Source organism: Dipodomys ordii, unplaced genomic scaffold (genome assembly GCF_000151885.1).
Source record: "Dipodomys ordii isolate 6190 unplaced genomic scaffold, Dord_2.0 Scaffold126, whole genome shotgun sequence".
Classification (NCBI taxonomy): domain Eukaryota; kingdom Metazoa; phylum Chordata; class Mammalia; order Rodentia; family Heteromyidae; genus Dipodomys; species Dipodomys ordii.
In genome coordinates, this window is record NW_012267342.1 from 1,269,847 (window position 1) to 1,286,453 (window position 16,607).

Below are 16,607 nucleotides of genomic sequence, written 5' to 3' on the forward strand. Positions count from 1 at the left end.
CAAAAAGATCTGTGAGACATGTAACCTGGGAATCCATTTGTAAACCTTTTCTCTATGTCTGTACTATATACACAGTGTAGGAATGAAAAGGAGTTATAAAGAAAAAGAGAGAATTCACTGGCAGAATTATACCCATCAAGCATTGGAAGCATTGGTCATTGGAAGCAGAAAATAATGAGAAATAGAGTCAAGATAATAGAACTAATTTTTCTTAAGAAATGTGAAATCAGACAATTTCACATTTAAAGCTGAAAAACACAGCATACCTTGATGGAAATAAACAATATTTTCCTGTATGAACTTCATATGAGCAATCTATATTATGGGAAATTATTGAAGAGAGTGGCCAATGATTTTATCCATGTAGTTCAATCAAACAGCTATCTCCACAAACCAAAAAAGAGAATAACTTAAAGAAGGGAACACTCTACCCACCAAGCCAGTTTATCTTTCCGGTATTATATGAATACAGTGCAAGACACTAGTGTGCAATAAACATCTAGTCCATGTATTTAGAAGCAGCACTCCAATAGTTAGAAACTATAAATCATAAAAAATTTCACCTTTATTTTAGGATAGCATATAGCTAAAGTAATGCTCACCAATAGCACAGATGTCTCCAGATACAAAAACAAATGCTTGGCAGTTGTTTAAATATGTGAAGTAAAAAGATCTGATCTGAAATATATTAGAATTCACAGCAGCTCATCAATTTGTAAGCTTTCCACTTATGAATTTCTTAATTTCTTTTTTAAATCTGGTGTTCTGCTTTAGGTGGTAAAACTCACTGAAATTATGGAAAACTGAAAAATATTGTTATGTTTCTTAAATAACCATATAAATATTGTGGATCATATATACATAGACAAGTTCCTTTGCAGGTTTGTTGTTGTTTGAAAGTATAAATATATAGCACAGTGTTTCTGATCTTCCTGAAAAGAATGTGCTTAAAAAAGCTTTTCTGTATGACAGCAATGAAAAACTGAAATCAGGAAAGCAACCCTATATGTAATAACCCCAAAACAAGTAAACAAATAATTTTTTAAACCCAAGAATTAACTTGAACAAAGACATGAAGGTCCTGTAAGGTGGTAACTTTAAAAATTTGGGACATTGAAGAAGATTTAAGAAAATGTGAAGACCTTCCATGCTCCTTGATTAAAGAATGAGCATCATGAAAATGACAATATTGCCCGAAGAAATTTTAAAAGTCAATGTATTACAAATCAAAATGTCTACAACAGTCTTCAATGAGATAGAAAATTGATCCAACAATTCATATAGAATAACAAAAACTTCAAAATAGCAAAAGCAATACTTAGCAGGGAGGTCACTGTTGGAGTAAAAACAAAATCAAATTTCAAACCACAACAAAGCCATAGTAATGAAAACAGCTTGATACTGTCAAAGAAATAAATCTGAGGACCAATAGAACATAAGATCCATAATTGATTCAACAGTCCTATACCCAAATACTATTTGATAAGGGAGTCCAAATCATAGACTAGAAAAAAAATAGCTGTTGCTGGAAAAACTGGATATCCGCATGCAGAAATTTGAAACTGGGTGCTTACATATCATCTTGCACCATCATCAATTCAAAATGTATCAAAGACCTCAATGGAAGACCAGAAAGCATGAAATTATTATGGGAAGGAGTAGGAAAACCTCTAACACTTTTGGCACAAGTAATAATGTCTTAAAGACCCAGAAGTACAGCAGAACAAAGACTTCATAAGTGGGATTGTATACAACTCAAAAATTTCTGCACACCAAAAGACATAGATAGCAATATAAAAAGAAAGCCTACAGAATGTGAGATTTATACTGGCTATACCTCAGAAAAGGTCTAATATCCAAAATATACTTAGAGCTCAAAAACTTAAATATTCAAAAATTAAATGCTCAAAGAAACAAAAACCCAAATAATGAATAACCTAAGGGAGACTTTTCAAAAGAAGTGAGAATGGCTAATAGACATATGAAGAAATGTTCAACATCTCTAGCTAAATGTAATGGAAATCAAAACAGCACTGAGATTCCACCTCACCTCAATGAGAATGGCCATAATCAATTAAACAAGCAATAACAAATACAGTCAAGGATGTGGCCAAAAGGGAGCTCAAATACACTGTTGGTAGGAATGTAAGCTTGTTCAACCAGTCTGAAAAGCAGTGTGGGGATTCCTCAAAAAACTCAACTTAGAACTACCCAGCAATTCCATTCCTGGGCATCTATCCAATAGAACACAAACAAAAGCTGTAAAACAGCCAGCACAATCATGTTCATTGCTGTACTATTCACTGTAGCCAAAATACAGAATCAGACCAGATGACCCTCATGAATGAATGGATTAAGAATATGTGGTACACATACCCAATGGAATTTTATGCATCCCTTAAAGACAATGATATTATGGGCTGGTAGAGTGTTGCCTTGCATGAATGAGGCCCTGGATTCAATTCCTCAGCACAACATAAACAGAAAAAACTGGAAGTGGTGCCGTGGCTCAAGTGGTAGATATGTGCTAGCCCTGAGATTGAGAGCTGAGGGACAGCACGCAGGCCCAGAGTTCAAGCCCCAAGACCGACAAAAAAAATTATATTATACTATTTGTAAGGGAATGTAAAAACTTGGAAAGATTCTGTTAAGGAAATAAGACCCAGAGAAACATAGGTTGTATGGTTTCTCTCATTAGTGGTAGATACAATATGCCTATAAATCTATAAGTAAAGACACTGGGTGGTATGCAAGCAGGTATAAATGAATTAACTGAATTACAGTAGATGCTATGGAGAGCCTAAATGATAACTTTTTTTTAAGACTAAGTTAAATCCCAGTAAAATAAGCACCAAGAAACAGGTACTTGCAAGGGGAGGAGGGGGCTTGGATCAAAGAAACAGGACATGGGTAAACAATGAAGGATGGAAGTGGAGGAGAAAGTAGTCAAAAATCATTTTATATACCACAAAACTAATAAGAGTAAGAGAAGTGGGTCGAAGGGAGGTGAGAATGTTGAAGTGGGTGACACAGATCAAGATTCATTATATTCATAAACTGATTACCTCCCATGTACAACTCCTTAAAAATAATTTTTAAAATGTTGAAAAAGTAAAGAAGAAAGAAAGGAATAGGTGGAAGAGAAGTGAGAAAAGCATGCACTGTGAAATCCAGCTTGCCAATTAGTCAGAGAGATCTTTCAAAAAATTAGATCAATGCAAATGGTTAAAGACAGGATCCTGAGGGAGAGCTAGGGAACAGTAGGGGATGTTTTCTAAATATAATGGTGTTAAAAGTTTGGCATTAATTTACCATCTTTTCGTTGTGTTTTGTTTTTGTTTTCTTGTAGCTTTATGTTTTTGGAAGGAAGTTTTATTTTTATTTACTCAGTAGAAATCTTCAGAAGCATGTGAATAAAATAATTTACTTTGCTTTTTGTATTTTTTTATTACATTACATCATGCCTCATCCTTTCACACCCCCCTTCCTTCTTATTTTTATTTTCCTTATATTTCTTCAGTGGTGTTGGTACCAAGTACATGGTCAGGAATTTAGGCAAACTGATTTTGTTAAATCAAACCTCTGAGAGAAATGGAATTTTAACTTATCAAAGGTTGAAAAGTGAAGCTGAGTTTCCTTTGACTCTCCATTTTCTGGGTTTAACAGGAACACGGATCTCAAGAATTTAAATATGATGAGAAAGTCTGCCCTACTAAGATTTTTCTCACCCTAAACAGGAAAGTACCATACCAGAAATTTCACAAGAAAGTCTGTTCTCATGAGACTCGCAGCCAGACATCTAACAATTTTGATAAGGTTCAGAAGAGCTTCAATCAAAAAGCTTTCAAATACTTGTCCCAAGTGACCCCATAGATCCCTTTGAGAGTCACCCAACACCACTTCATAGTTCCCATAAACACTTGGACCTTTCCCTGTGAAAGCTGACAATTTTCCCGAAAGTCCTTACATACCACACTAAGCCTCATCTTGCCAAATGTGCTATCTCAGTGAAAACTGCTGGAACTTTCCAGACAATTTTATGCTAAAAGCAAGAGAAAAAAAGTGCCTCAGTCATTAGTGTCACTGTTTCCTGAGATTGACAGTACCTACACTTTGCATATGTTATGCGGAAAGTATCTTACCTTTTATTTTTTCTCCCCATGTAACTATTATTCTCATAATACTTTGTGAAAAATGTCTTGTAACTATCATAATTACCGATGTCAACACTCTTGTTGATATTCTGGAACTGCAAACATTTCACATCAAATCTCCATGTAAAAAAAGGACTGTTCACCTCTACTTTGTAAATTAGCTCTATGATTTATCTGTGGGAAACATTTCAAAAAAATATAGATTCAGAAAGACATCTACCACATGATGGCTTTTCCATATGGCATCTCATAATTATTTTGCTGCGTGTGAACATGATGAAAACAGTTTCATAATTCTCCAAGGGTCAGAGTAAATTATTTCAATTAGACATATTTCAGAGCAAACATTACCTTAGGGTTTATTAATAATATTACCTGAGAAGGAACAGCTGCCTCTTATGTATAAAAAGCTGTCAACTTCTTACTGCTCCTTACTATAGAAACCCTGTGTGACTTTAAAAAAAATGGCAGATTTTCTCATGCTTCACCTAAACAGAGAACTTGGCAGCAGGGACCTGGTTGTAATCCTCAGCATGGGAGCTAGTGGGTAGATTTTTTTTTCTCTATAAACTCTTATATAAACCACACCAGTCTCCTGGTATTTATTCTGGGTAATGCTGGAAATTGTACACAGACCCAATAGCCCATGTAAAGGAGTTTTGTAACTTCCTGAAGTCTTTCATGAAAAATCCTTATTCTAAATGCAATTCCAGAAAGAGGGAATATTATAGGAACTTAAAAGGAAAGTCTATTCTTTTGTCTTTTCCTCCTCATCCCTGGAGCATTACAAATATGGATTAGGTCAAATTAAGCAATATAATAGCCACAATTAATATGACACTAATTAACCTATATTGAAAATTCAGTGCTCATTGAAATGGCTTCTGAAATAACTCACATGGCTAGATATATGAGCAATAATTAAGGATTAGAATTTTTCTATATGTTGCACTTTACTTTCTATGGGGTAGTTGGAACAACATAATGCTATAATTCATTAATTAAGCTTGGTTTTGTTAATAACACTGGCCTCCATGAACATATGCATTGAAAGTTCTCAAGGCATAAAAGCCTATGATGTGGTGGCTGTGAAGGTGGCTCAGTGGTAGAGTGCTTCCCTCTCATGAATGAGACCCTGGGTTAGATTCCTCAGCAACACATAAACAGAAAAAGCTGTAAGTAGTGCTGTGGCTTATATTGTAGTGCACTAGCCTTGAGCTGAAGAGCTCAGGGAAAGGTCCCAGGCACAGAGTTCAAGCCCCATGACCAAACAACAACAACAGAAATCTATGATGTGAATAAAAAACAATGTAAAATACTTCCCCATGTTCACTACTACAGGTCTTTCTTGCCACTGCAAGATAATAACTGTAATGGCAAAGATTAAAATAAAGAGTGATGACTTTGATAAGGACTCTGAATTAACAAATCTTGTTTTTGACAAATTTTTTGGGGGGGGTCTGGTCATGGGGCCTGAACTCTGGGCCTGGGCGCTGTCCCTCAGCTCTTCAGCTCAAGGTTAGCGCTCTACCACTTGAGCCCCAGTGCAACTTCCGGCTTTTTTCTTTTTGCTTATGTGATGCTGGGAATTGAACCCAGGGCCTCATGAATGCAAGGCAAGTGCTCTACCACTGAGTCACCTTCCCAGCCCCAAGAAAATCTTTTTAAAGAAAATATCTAGGGAGGGGGGAGGCTGGGAAGGGATGTGAAGGGTAAACAAAGGAGGAGGCTGCAATGCTTGGTAAGAAATGTACACATTATCCTGCCCATGTAATTGTAACCCCTCTGTACAGTATGTTCACAAATAAAATAAAATTAAATTAAAAAAAAGAAAATATCTATTAATCTTTGTAGAACTGACAAACAGTTTGTTATTTTTATTGGTGTTGATGTTTTCTTTTGTTTTTTTTGTGGAAGTTTGGATGAAAGCTGATGTGATAGGTGGTAAAATTAGTAAATTAGTCAAAACCACTTCAATTATTGCTCTTTTTTTGTTGGTACTGAAACTCAATGACACTTTAAATTTTTAGCAGATCCTAGCAAGGACCATACTTGTATTATTAAGAGCATTTCTTGAAAGAAACTGAATTTAAACACTATAATAAAATATTGAAAGACAATCCAAACTGAAATCAATTTTCACATATCAGCAACCAATATTCTTCTCCACAAATATACAAGAAGCTAGAGAATAAGGAGTGAGCCACTAAATATATCAAGGAAATCGGGGAAAAGAAGAGGATTTATCAGAAAATTGACTGACACTTCCTAAGTTCTGCTTTGATTTCTTTTTTCAGGTTTTTAAAGTTTTCGTCATAAAGGTCCTCCACTTCTTTAGTTAACTCCTAGGTATTTTATTTTTTGTGGGGCTATTACAAATAGAGTTGCTTTCCTGAGTTCAGCCACACTTTTCTAATTGTTGACATACAGAAAACCCATTGATTTTTGAGGGTTAATTTTATATGCTACTACTTTGCCAAGGTTTCGAATCAGCTCGAGTAATTTGGGAGTAGAGTCCATGGGATTCTTTAAATACAAGATCCTGTCATCTGCAAATAGGGAGATTTTTACTTCATCTTTCTCTATTTGGATCCCCTTTATATTTGCATCTTGTCTTATTGTTGTAGCGAGGCACTCTAATACTAAATTGAAGAGAAGTGGAGAGAGTGGACATCTGTGTCTCATTCCTGAGTTTAGAGAAAATGACTTTAACATTTTGCCATTAAGTATAATGCTGGCTCTAGGTCTGTCATATACAGCCTTTATTGTATTGAGGAATGTTCCCCGGATTCCTAGCTTTTCTAGAGCCTTCATCATAAAGGGGTGTTGGATCTTGTCAAATTCTTTTTCTGCATCTATTGAGATAAACATATGGTTCTTATCCTTGCTCTTGTTGGTGTGATGAATTATATTAATTGATTTGCATATATTGAACCAGCTTTGCATCCCTGAAATGAATTTTGTTTGATCATGATTTTTTTGATGAGTCATTGAAGTCGATTGGCCAAAATTTTGTTGAGAAGTTTTGTATCAATGTTCATCAAAGAAATAGGTCTATAATTCTCTTTCTTTGATGAGTCCCTGCCTCGTTTTGGGATGAGGGTTATGATGGCTTCATAGAATGAGTTAGGTAGTGAACTTTCTCTTTCAATTTCATTGAAGAGTTGGAGGAGTATTAGTGTGAGTTCTCCTTTAAAGGCCTTATAGAATTCTGCTGTAAATCCATCTGGTCCTGGATTTTTTTTAGATGGGAGGTCCCTTATTGCTGTTTCAATTTCACTGCTTGATATGGGTCTGTTAAGTTGGTTTAACTCATCCTGGTTTAGTTTAAGCATGTCAATATTTGCTAAGAAATTGTCCATTTCTTCTAGATTCTCAAACTTATTAGCATAAAGGTTTGAGAAGCATTCCCTTATAATGTTCTGAATCTTGGTTGTTTCTGTGGTGATGTTTCCATTCTCATCTCTGTTTGTTTATTTGGGTGTGTTCTCTTCTTTTTCTGATAAGATTTGCTAAGGGTCTGTCAATTTTGTAATTCATTTGAAAGAACCAACTCTTTGTTTTGTTGATTCTATTTTTTTTAGATTCTAATTCATTCACTTCTGATTTAATTTTAATTATTTCTTTCCATCTACTGGATTGGGGTTTAGTGTGATTTTTTTTAAGGAACTTCAGATGTCTCCTTAAATTGTTGGTTTCAGATTTGTCCAATTCGTTGATGTAGGAATTCAGAGCTATAAGCTTGCCCCTGAGTACTGCCATTGCTGTGTCCCAGAGGAGAAACAATTGCATGAAAGAAAAAAAAAACATTTGAGTACATATGTTAGGGTTCATTTCCCTAACATCACCTTATCTGACCTTTTCTGCTTGACTCAGACATATACTAGATATTGCAAATAAGGGAAACCATGGGACCTATGTTTCTTTGAGCCGGGCCTACTTCACTTAATAGAATTTTTTCCAAGTCTTTCCATTTCCTAACAAATGGGCCAATGTCATTCTTGGAGGCATAGAATTCCATTGTGTATATATACCACCTTTTCTTGATCCATTCATCTACTGAGGGGCATCTGGGTTGGTTCCATACCTTAGCTATAGTAAATAATGCTGTAATAAACATAGTCGTGCTGGTAGCTTTAGTGTGGTCTTGTTTGTAAACATTTGGGTTGTGACAACTGGGTTCTTCCTTTGGGTCTTGGATTCTCAGTTTTATTGTAGTTTCTTGGCCTTTAATGTCCTCTTCTTGGTTTTCTATGTGTAGGACATCTTTAAGTATCTTTTATATGGCTGGTTTGGTGGAGATATATTGTTTCCATTTTTCTTTGCTATGGAAGGTTTTATTTGACTTTCTGTTATGAAGGAGAGTTTAGCTGGGTACAGTATTCTTGGTTGACTTTTTTTTTATCTTTATGGCATGGTATACATCATTTCAGGCTCTTCTTGCTTTCATTGCCTCTGCTGAGAAATTTGAGGTTATTCTAATTGGTTTCCCTTTATACGTGATTGATCTTTTTTCCTTGACAGCTTAAAATGACGGTGGATGTCCTGTTCTGTTCTGGTCTATTTGGGGTTCTAAAAGCTTCTTGTATCTGAATAGGCCTATCTTTCTGCATGTTTGGGAAGGTCTCTGCTAGAATCCTGTTAAATAAATTTCCTAGACCATTAACTTCTGCTCTAAGTGCTCCTTTACACCCATTATCCTCAGATTAGGCCTTCTGATGGTGTTTTCTAAATGTTGAATGGCTCTATCATATCTCTTTGATTTTCTTGCATAGTTGTATGTTCTTTCTCTGTAATGTCTAGGCTGTCTTCATTCCCAGAGATTTGATCTTCTGCATGGTCTAACCTACTGTGAAATTTTTCTATTATGTTTTTTATTTCTTTTCCTTCTAATTGGTTGGCTTTGATGGCTTCAAATTCTTTGTTGGAGTTTTGTATTAGATCTTGAATGGACTTCTTCAATTTCTTAATTTGTTTTCCAGTGTTTATTCAAAAATCCCTTAGTTGATATACTTGGAACTCAAAACATTAAATCCCCCAAAAACAAATCGTCAAAGAAACAACTGCCCGATAAATAAGTGGGCTGAAGAATTAAAGAGAAACTTCTCTGAAGAGGAAATAAGAACAGCCAATAGACACATGAAGAAATGCTCAACCTCTCCAGCCATAAAAGAAATGCAAATCAAAACAACATTGAGATTCACCTCACTCCTGTTAGAAAGGCTATAATCAAGAATTCTAATAACAATAGATGCTGGAGGGATATGGCCAGAAGGGAATCCTACTGCATTGTTGGTGGAAGTGTAAGCTTATTCAGCCTCTTTGGAAAGCAGTATGGAGGTTCCTCAAAAGACTCCACATAGAGCTTCCCTATGACACAGCAATCCCACTTTTGGGCATTTACCCAAATGATCGCCAACGCCCTACTAATCTTCCAGCATAACTATGTTTATTGCACCATTATTCACCATAGCTAAGATATGGAACCAACTCAGATGCCCTTCAGTAGATGAATGGATCAAGAAAATGTGATACATACACACACACACACACACACACACACACACACAATGGAACTCTATGCCCCCATCAGAAAGAATGACATTGCCCTATTTGTTAGGAAATGGAAAGTGTTGGAAAAAATTATATTAAGTGAAGTAAGCCAGGCCCAAAGAAACATAGGTCCCATGGTTTCCCTTATTTGCAATAACTAGTACATGTGTAGGACAAGCAAAAAAGGCCAAAAGCTATGTACATATGACCATATAAGGTGATGTTAAGCAAAATGAACCCCAAGATAGGGACACAAACATCTTTTTTCTTTCTTGCTATTATGTCTAACATATTTCTAATGTACCATGTGATTTTTTTGTTGCTTTGTATGCTCCTCCCCAACGATATAACCCATGCTTTCACCCATGCTTTTGATATCAGTGTCCTGTATCTTGTATATACACTTCTCTAATTCGGGAAGGGGAAGGGAATAAACAAAATGCTTAAATAAGGATATGGCGTGGGGTGGGAGAGTGGTATTTGTGGAGGTCGGAGGGACCGTATGTTAAGGGGAAAACAAAGGAGGAGACAACAATGCTCAATTGGAAATGTACTCATTACCTTGCTCATGTAACTGTAACCCCTCTGTACAGCATTTTTACAATCAAAATCGTACAAAAATAAAAAAGAAACAAAAAGAAAATTGACTGACAGATATCTAATTTCCCACTAAATGTAACACGGTTATGGTTAAAGCAGTGTACTTTAAGATGTAAAAATCATAGTCCTAGACATATACTAATTATTACAGATAAGGGAAACCATGAGACCTATATTTCTTTGGGACTGGCTTACTTCACTTAATATGATTTTTCCAAGTCCTTCCATTTTATTAAAATGGGGCTGTGCCATTCTTTCTGACAGAGCATAGAATTACGTGTATACCACATTTTCAACACATTGTCACAAGAGGTTTTGCTTTGTTCCTGTTGTTTTAATGTATTATGTGATTTTCTTTTATCTTTTGTGTTCTGCCCCCTATGATTTATCCCCTTTTATCACTGTATTTATTTCTGGTACCTTGGGTATTGGATATATGTTTATCTGAATTAGGGAAGGGAAGGGGAACAAAAAATTGTGAGACAAGGACAAAGGGGCAACCAATACAACCATGATACTCACAAGACACTATGTTAGAAATGATCTGTACAACTTGGGGTGGAGGAAGCAGACCTGGAAGGGAAAGGGAGAAAAATGAGGGAGGGGTAACAAGTTCTACAAGAAATGTACTCACTGTCTTAGGTATGTGACTGTAACCCCTCTGTACATCAACTTGACAATTATATTAAAATAAAAATGAAAATTGTAATCAGTAAAATAATTTACATAATTACTTTATTCAGTAGTTTATTATTATCTTCTTTTATCTTTTTTAAAGTAAAATTGTATTTGAGTCTGAGTGTCAGTGGTTTATGCTTATAATCCTAGTTACTCAGGAGGTTGAAAACTGAGGATTGTGGTTCAAAGCCATCCCAGACAAGGAAATCTATAAGACTCTTATCTCCAATAAAGTACTAGAAATAGCTTGGAGCACAAAAGACTAGGGAGTGTACTCAGGAACTGAATTCAAGCCCCAAGACTGGCAAAAAAGAAGTATTTGATAAATAAAACATAAATTTAATAGTGTACCCTTTAATATTCCCAAACATGTACACATTATAAAATGTTTAAAGTAGTTAAATATATTTATTTCTTCAAAAGTCATGATTTCTCCATGGTCAAAACTTAGAAAACCCTTCTTCTAACTTTTTTTAACTGTTGAGTAAGTTGTTATCTATATTCATCATACTACATAACAGCACAGAAAAAGTTGGTGTCCCTATATTATTGTAACTTAGTAGTCCCATTGAGCAGCCTTTGCCTATTCCTCTTCTTTCTTACCTTCTCCAGCCTCTGGTAATTAAAATTCCACTTTGAATTTCTATGAGGCCAACTTTTAGATTTGTCATATGAATGAGATAATGTGGTTATTATGTCTGTCTTCCTGATTCATTTCACATAACATAATGGTCTTCCATTCCATTCCAAGATGCCAGAAATTGTCATTTTAGTAACTAGATATATTCAATTGTGTATATGTACCACATTTTCTACATATATTCATCAATTATTAGACAAAAATACTAGTAGAAATGAAAGACATGGAATTGGAAATTTAAAAAAAAACTTAATACATATCCCTTATAGGAAAGCAGAACATTTAATCATTCTAGAATCTTTAAAGACAGGGAAAAAAAGAAAAGAAATGAAGAGAAAAGGTATTCCCCAAACTTTTGTGCATTCTACTTCTCACCTGCTTTAATTTGGTATTATGACAATACATGTTATTATTCCACATTTTTTAAATTTATTTTATTTTATTTGTGAACATACTGTACAGAGTGGTTACAATTACATGGGCAGGATAATGCATACATTTCTTACCAAGCATTGCAGCCTCCTCCTTTGTTTATCCTCTACCTAGATGGCAAATACAAAAGTAGAACCATAACTGGATAGGAAGAAAGTTGTATGCTCCATAATGCCATTACAATTTCTGGGACCACTGGTAAACTCTCTCACTGTATTTCAGATTGCTCACTGTATTCCAGTAACCTGTAATGTCCTATAAAGTTCTTCTAATTTCAAGGCTTTTACAGTTTGATTAGAATTTTGTGTTCCAGATATTTTTACTCTGTATCTCTTCCTTCATTTACCTTTTTCTTTAAATTAACTTTTTTAGAATTAAACCATTGGTTCTAACTAAAGTAGCCTGCAGCATTCCTATCCATATGATAATTCAATGGTGAAAAATTGAACTATCAAATTAACATTATTGATACAACTTTTTATTTTTTTATTTTGAAAATACCATATAGAGGGCTTACAATTACATGGGCAAGATAATGAGTACATTTCCTATCAAGCATTATTGCTTCCTCCTTTGTTTCCCCTTGCCATCCCTTCCCATCTCTCCCCGCCTCCCTCTTCCCTCCCCCAAGTTGTAAAGTTTGTTTTTCGACATAACAACTTGTACATCTCATTGTTGCAATGTTTACTGAACTAAAATAGGCCCAGATACATGCTAAAATATTATGTTTTTATATGTCTATAAAGGTAATTCTTTTTTGGGGGGAGTCCAGTTGTGGGGCCTGAACTCTGGGCCTGGACACTGTCCCTCAGCTCTTCATCTCAAGGATAGCACTCTACCACAGTGCCACTTCCAGCTTTATTTCTTTTTGCTTATGTGGTGCTAGGGAATCGAACCCAGGGCTTTATGCATGCAAGGCAAGCACTCTACCACTGAGCCACCTTCCCAGCCCAAAAGGTAATTCTTGAAAGGATTAGAATTTGATTTTATAAACTGAGTATAGAACATCTCCTCTCCTCCACTGGATGTGGGCATTGGCTGATTATAGAAATCCAAAATGAAAAAGATGGAGGAAGGGCAAATGTTCTTTGAACTGGAACATCATTCTTACCTTTTCTTCATCATGAATGTTCCTGCTTCTTGAGCCTTCAGAACTAGACCATGATTTGCATCATCAATTGCCCCATTATTCAAGTGTACTCAGAGTAGTACTTCCAGCACTATGTCCTCTGGTTATCAGACCTTTGGCATTGAACTAGAATTAAATATTTCTCTTTCTTGGATCTCCACTTAGAGGAAGCAGATTTTTAGGACTTGTCAATTTCAATAATCTTGCTAATCATTCCTTTACTTATTTATTTTTCTTTTTTTCCAGTCATAGGGCCTTAACCCTGGGCCTGGGCACTCTCCCTCAGCTCTTTAGCTCAAGGCTAGTGCTCTACCACTTGAGCCACAGTGCCACTTCCAGCTTTTATTGCTTATGTGGTGCTGAGGAATCATACCCAGGGCCTCATGCATGCAAGGCAAGCATTCTACCACTAAGCCACCTTCCCAGTCCCATTCCTTTATGTTTAAAAAAATCTCTTTCTACATAGCTCTCCCTTGGTTTGGTTTCGCCAGAGAACATTAATGAATATACTAACTTTTAGCTCTATTTTTTTCTAAATATACATTTTACCTATACATTTATACATATATATGTATGTTCACAGACATTTGGATATTCATATACATGTAAATGTATGTGTCATTTGCATATATATTTGCTACAATGATTTCCTTTATATTTAGTTATTGTTCATGAATATAAATTCCTTCTTGATGAAGACTTTGTATGGTTGGTTTCTATTGCATCTGTATTACCTAGAACATTACTTATCATAAAGATAATATTAAATAAAGGAGCATATTTTACTCCATTTGAAAGGTTGAGATACATAAAAATAAAGTACCAGGATATCTTTATGATTTAGTCTACTCTTTCTACATTAAAAGAAGCAAATATGCATTAATGATTATCACAGAACTGGTTAATTAGCCTGAAGATAATATTAATACCTTATTCACTCCTTTCATCATTCCTAATTCCCTTGAATGTTATTTAATCCATTGACTTACTTTGGATTTATGTACTTGTGGCATCAGTCAGAGCCTCTTGTCCACTTTCCTGTTTAACTTCAAGTAATATTTTTTATTCTACCAATTCAATGTAAATGAATACCAATCATAGTAATTTATAAGGAAAATATGTTCTTGGTTTATAATTCTTGAATTGAGAAGTTTATGAGATCTGATAGCCATATCTGGAGGATCTTTATTACTGATGAAGATCCACTATAGGACTCAGAATACTTCAAGGCATCATAAAGTAAGAGGGGTTGAGTGTACTAGTTCAGATCCCTTCCCTTCTTATGAATCCACAATTAAATTGTATTGTTTCCACTTTTATGGCACAATTTAAACATATTTACTTCTCAAGATCTTGTCTTCAAATAATGTAGCAGCATTAAGCTTCTGACCTCTTGTTACCTCAGACTGGAGATTAATTTGTAACATGAGTGCTCATGGGCACATTTAAACCACACCAGATTACATAGTCATCAAGAATTCTTCCAAATTTATTATTCTGCTTAAAATGTAGGGAAAAATGGAAGTTTAATGATGATTTCTGTTACTTAATATTTCTCTGTATATATATTCATTTGAGCTTCTATCTATAAGTCAATAATAACAAACAATAATGAACAACACTGTGGTATGTGTGTAATTGAAAGTGCCTATGAGCTTTTGTGCATAGGACACCTTGACACATACCAAAGGTCATTTGAAAACTAATATTCATATCTACTACCAAATTTATAAATTGTGCTTCTGCTGGAATTTCTCCCTAAACTTGTAACAAAAGCGGTAGCTTTAGTTATAGTTCTGCTTAGTGGCAGGGTTTCAATTTTATAAATTTTAAGACTTCCACCCCTGTAAAAATATTCAACAAAATATTCAGATCTGTTTATAATAAAAGGGGTTTACTTAAGGACATAATTCTGGAGTTTTCTAAATATTCTTAACTGTCAATATTATTTGGACTCCAACTATTAATCATAGAATGTATTCTAATAATTCTTCCTGCTCTCCCCTCTCCACTTAAATGGTTTTAGACCATATTCCCTTTTTCTTATTTTCTTGAAGTAATCCACTAACAGGCTTATTCCCACCCACCCTCCAACCCCCAGCTTTTTCTGCTGTGTTACTTTTTAATACAGGTTTTCATCACCTCTGCAGAAGGGATTTTTTTTTTCTCTCACCAATGAAAAAGATGGATTGGTAAGCAGCCCCACAGCCTATAAACCATTTCCTTTTAATCCAGGCCCCAGCAGTTTGGCCTGGCTCACATTCAGGTAGTACTATAACTTGTCTGAACTTCTAAAGGGCCTCCTGCTTGTGTATTTATGCCTGAGCACTTGGGCAAGCCTTGAAACAGCCTCTCTAAAGAGTGATGGGATGTTTGCTCACCTCAGCCCACACTGTAATGAAGCATGCCTCTTGCCTTTAAAATCCAAGGTTCTGACCTCACCAGGTGAGGCTTTCCCTTTGGATATGGCCCCCTGAGGCATTACCCAATTGTACAGTTTATGTGTCAGACACCAATAACTGTTCACTCTTAAGGGCCAGCTTTCTCTTAACATTGTCAGCTGTTTTCATGGTCTAACATAAAAGTCCCACATAGGAAGTATTAGGAGATTTCTAAACCTCCTGAAAGAAAACCTGGTAAGGCTTTGCTTGAATATTCCCAATAGTCAGGGATGGTCCTTGTATAAAGAACAAATTTTGCAATAGTGTGCTCACTTAAGGAGGGTGATATAATAGGCAAAAGAACAAAGAACCTTTCATCATTAGTGTCATTGCCAAGAACAGGAACTGAAGTCATGAGAGCTTTGATCTTTGTTTTCCTCCCCATCCCCCACTGGGTAATTCAATTATGTATCCCTCCTTTACATAATGCAAGTACCACTCCTCCCTGTCTCCTCCTTAAGTGAAAACTATTGGAGATCCTAGATGTCATGAGATAGAGCCAGGCTATTTTGGCATTGTTGTATTCAAAGCTCTTTCATGTTCAAGACAATTTCATTTTCAACCCCCAAAATAATAGAGTATATATATATATATATATATATATATAAATAGCTCATTCAATAATCACAATTAGTAGATTGTGAAGTGGTTGAAATATAGATGAAAATGTATGTGTGCTTGGGACAAAAAAGCTACTTAATATTTTTTTTGATGAGAGGATGCAGAAATTTACATCTAACCTCACTGCTATTTCCTCTCACCCTATTAACTATTAAAAGATTTTAAACTATATTTATATTATAGGCTTTGTCAAATACAGTTTTAGGTATTTTTGATCCAAAGTTGAAGATTTAAGGGTAAAATGAAAACTTAATTTCTTTATACCTCACCTCTCTTCTTAAAACATGGATTTAGTAATGTTTATTCTGTTTACAAACAGAAGGGAATTGTGAATAGATAATATCCATCAAAGCAGAGAA